Raw genomic sequence first — 3880 nt, forward strand, 5'->3', positions numbered from 1 at the left:
ATTAATGGTCCTTCTGCCCATTTATTATGCTAACTTGTATTTTGAGAAAATATATAGTGGTGTTACAAACTCAGGTTTAAATATTTAATATGTGGAATTCATTTGTCTGGGAGATACTAAAACCCTTCATCAGTGATGAACTGCTTTCCCTGGCGTGTCCCAGCCACCATAAATCAGCTCTGGCTTTGGGCCCATGATGGTGAGTTATATGCATGAACAGTCTTGGGTCTAAGCCTGTGTGCCCTGCCAAAAATAGTGTATTCGTGTCATTTTTCAATGCAGATTAGTAGTATGTGCAAATTCACTTTATTTTTCTTCACAGATATGATTTTGGAATAAAAAATCTTAAATAAGCATAGCTTTTCCAACACTGGGATATTGATCAGAAACTTGTATCCATATACTTGTGTTAATAGTACCTTTTAAGACAAGGAACTAACCATGACTATGAAGGGTTTTAGGTCTGTGTGAATTTGTCTTGTCTCTCCTGGATTTAGAACAGTGCTTAATATTAATTAGATTAAGAAAGCATGGAGGTCTGTTTGCATTTGCTGTTTGTGAAGTACTTTTTTTTCTTGTAAATTTCAAAGGACCAATTGTTGGAATCTGGGGCTACATAAACACCAAATATTATTGAAATATACATGAGAAGCTGTCACAGAATGAAGATCTTTTTGCAGCTTGTGTGAATGGAAGAAATAAGAGGCCCTTTGGATACTGCTACTTTATTGTTGATGTAAGAAGCATGGTGAAACAAATGATCAAAGTCACTGCACAAACCAAGACATCACAAGGTAAATTCAGATAGGAATCTATTCAAAGATAAATATTTTTCATTGTTGCTTAACTTTGTAAATTACATTCTTGATTACTTCTCATTGACTGATTCTTTAGGCCTGTACTTCCAGTTGGACAGACATATTAAAGTACATGGTTCAGGGCAATAAGAAAAATAAGTTTGATTTATGACTGAAAAATGAGAAAGCTACTAGTTTATGGCATTCTACAAAGATGTCATAAAATACCTATTTATTTGATAACTATGCAGAAAATCGAGGAGTTGCATTTCCAAATTGGTGTTGATTTTTTTTTTAATAGTCCCTCTGGATTTTAAGTACTCTTGATTTTTAGACTTTCTGGAGGGACTGGGACGAGTAAAGGTGAAAAGAGGAAAAATACAGCAACTATCAATTTTCCAGACCATTCTCTCCTTTAAGAATAGCTTACTATAATTAATTACAATAATACTTGATGCATAATGAAAGCACTTTTTAAGATTACCTCAGTAATTATATCACAAATATGTCGTTCACTTAATGGTTTTAGTGTCTACCAATCTTAATAGCAAAGGTAATTTCTAGTCTTCTTTTGCAGTAATGAAATTTGGTAAGTCATAATTAAGCAATATATGAGCAAAGATATATTGCAATGTCACTTGCAGTATTTTTCCTGCCTTCGTGAAAAATAAACTGACATTTTGTTGATTTCACAGAGGTGTTTACAATGACCAGCTTTGTAGCTGAATGACTTGTCCAAACACAAATGCTTATAAACTTTGGGTCTAGTTCACCTTCCACTGAAATTAGGAAGAGCCACCTGGTTATGAATTTGATACCTACCAACAGCCATCAGTTTTCTGAGTCTGGATAAAATATGTTCTGCAAATTAGCAAATAAGTTACCTTGTTCATATGAGTATCAGTTTAAAACACGGCTGCATTGATGACAAATATTAAAACCAGAATACTGGTAGTAGTCCCTGAAAGAGATGAGTTATTTTTCCAGTCTCAGAATTTTAAACTTTTTATACAGTGACTTTTAAATCAGAATTCCTTACATTTATTTAGTCCTAATATTTTTCCTGACATGTAATAAGGCATAACACCACAGTGAGGGCTGTGCTAGGTGCATGATGCTTGGCAAGTCTGAAACTGATCTTTAAAGCAAAAGTTAGTGAAAGTGCTTTGACCCAAGGAAAAAGCAGTGTATTCCTTTGCATCTCCTTCACTCAATAATAAATGAAAAGTGGGAGATGGTGAAATCCTCACTCCTAGAATGACAGGTGCTTCAGCGTGTGAGTTACAGGGATATACTCATCGTAAATACGTCCTGCAGGAGGGCTTGGCTCCTGTCTCTCATTCCCTGCAGGTCCTTCACATTCTGCTCTGGCAAAGGGAATCAAAGCAGTAGGTCACTGAGATTAGTTTCATTGTGCCACTACTTCTCACTAAGACATAAATCATACCATTTTGAGTAGTTCTGGCTTGTTTAAAGGCTGTAGATAATAACAAAGATAGGGCTGCAGACAGAAAACTGAACAGTGATTTCAGAAAGAAGTGATCTTTATGTTAAGTGAATATTCAGAGAGAAGGAAAATACTAAATACACTTGTTTTAGAAGTGCATTCTTTGAAAAGTATTTCTAAAATATCTAGTTCAATATTAAGTAGCTCAATATAACTATTAATGTGATTTTTTTAATAATATGCTAACAAGTAGAAAATCTGTATAGAAAATGGTCTAAAACAGAATAATGCAATTAGTGTTTTAGAAGTGCAGTGACAATTAGTTAAATTTGATCAAAATACTGATTACAAGTTTTGATAGGCCTGTTACAAATGCGTGGTTTTAAAATTTTATTTTTCTTATAATAAAAAATTTTAAATGAACTAATATTTCTGTCAACAGCATGGGATAAATTTACAATATCTGATTGGTTTTCCATTTTTATTTTATTTACAGACAACTTTAAGATTAAAATAAATGTGGATAAATATCAATAGATTTCATCACGCTTTCATAAATGAATGATTATTTACTTTTTCAAATAGAATGCTGCCCTAATCCTTTAGATGGATTCATTCTTCATGAGCTCATGCATATTATCACGGAATTTCTAGTTCATTTGTAGTCATATATATTTTCATAATTTTTTGAAAGCTTTTTAACCTCTTGGTTGTGAGAGCTGAACTTGTCATTTTGAGAAGCTGTATTCATAATCATCTGGTCAGCGTATTGTTTCTATTTGTTAAAAAACTGGTTGCAGTCTAAAAATATATCCAGTGCTTAAAAATAATTTAATTCTTAAGTTGTTACCCAAACTGAACATAAACAGAACTAAGTGTATCAAATAAAAGTGAGCCAGTCTTGTGAGAAGATTCTTCTGTGAGTTGAGGAGCACTTTCAGTTCTCAGTGAAGGTGTTTGTTTCTCTTGTGGCTGATTCTCCCTGTCTTTGGGGAGTGACAACTTCCTTTGATGTTCAGGGTCTCTTCATTTCCTGTTAATGCCAGGTGAGCCCCCAGACACTCAGCAAGGAACGTGGGAGGCTTCCAGTGTCAGTCCCTTGCCTTTGCACTGTTCCCATTCTACAGCTGCAGACATCTCTTAATTCACAGTGACCTGAGCAGCCTCACATAACTGAAGTGCTTGGTTTGAGTCTCAGTAATCATCCTCAAAGAGTGCTGAATGTGAAAGATATCTTCTCTCAGAAGTCTCTGCCAAATACCTCTAGATGGAGAGATTTCTGTAGCAGCTGTTCCATGTTTCTACTTTTCTATATTGAATGTTCAGTTCCTCTTTAATGGATTCTAATGTTTTCCAGTGGGCACTTGAGAACAAAGAACAATAAAAAATATGCGTTAAAGATGATTTTTAAGCCTTTTTAAAGAATAAGAAAGTCTTTGTTGATTAAAAATAAGGACTGACATAAAATTACTAGTTCTACTTGGAATGTAAGAACAGGCACCCCTGAGTACCTGCTGCACAAGGAGAATGTTTTCCAAGACAGTGTCAATATTAATTTTATTTTGATGTTAATTATTTTGCAGTAGCACTCTGATGCAGTTGATATACATTTCTACTCAGAAAAGTACTTTATAAT

The sequence above is a fragment of the Sturnus vulgaris genome, chromosome 11, assembly GCF_052056855.1.
Source record: "Sturnus vulgaris isolate bStuVul1 chromosome 11, bStuVul1.hap1, whole genome shotgun sequence".
Taxonomy (NCBI): domain Eukaryota; kingdom Metazoa; phylum Chordata; class Aves; order Passeriformes; family Sturnidae; genus Sturnus; species Sturnus vulgaris.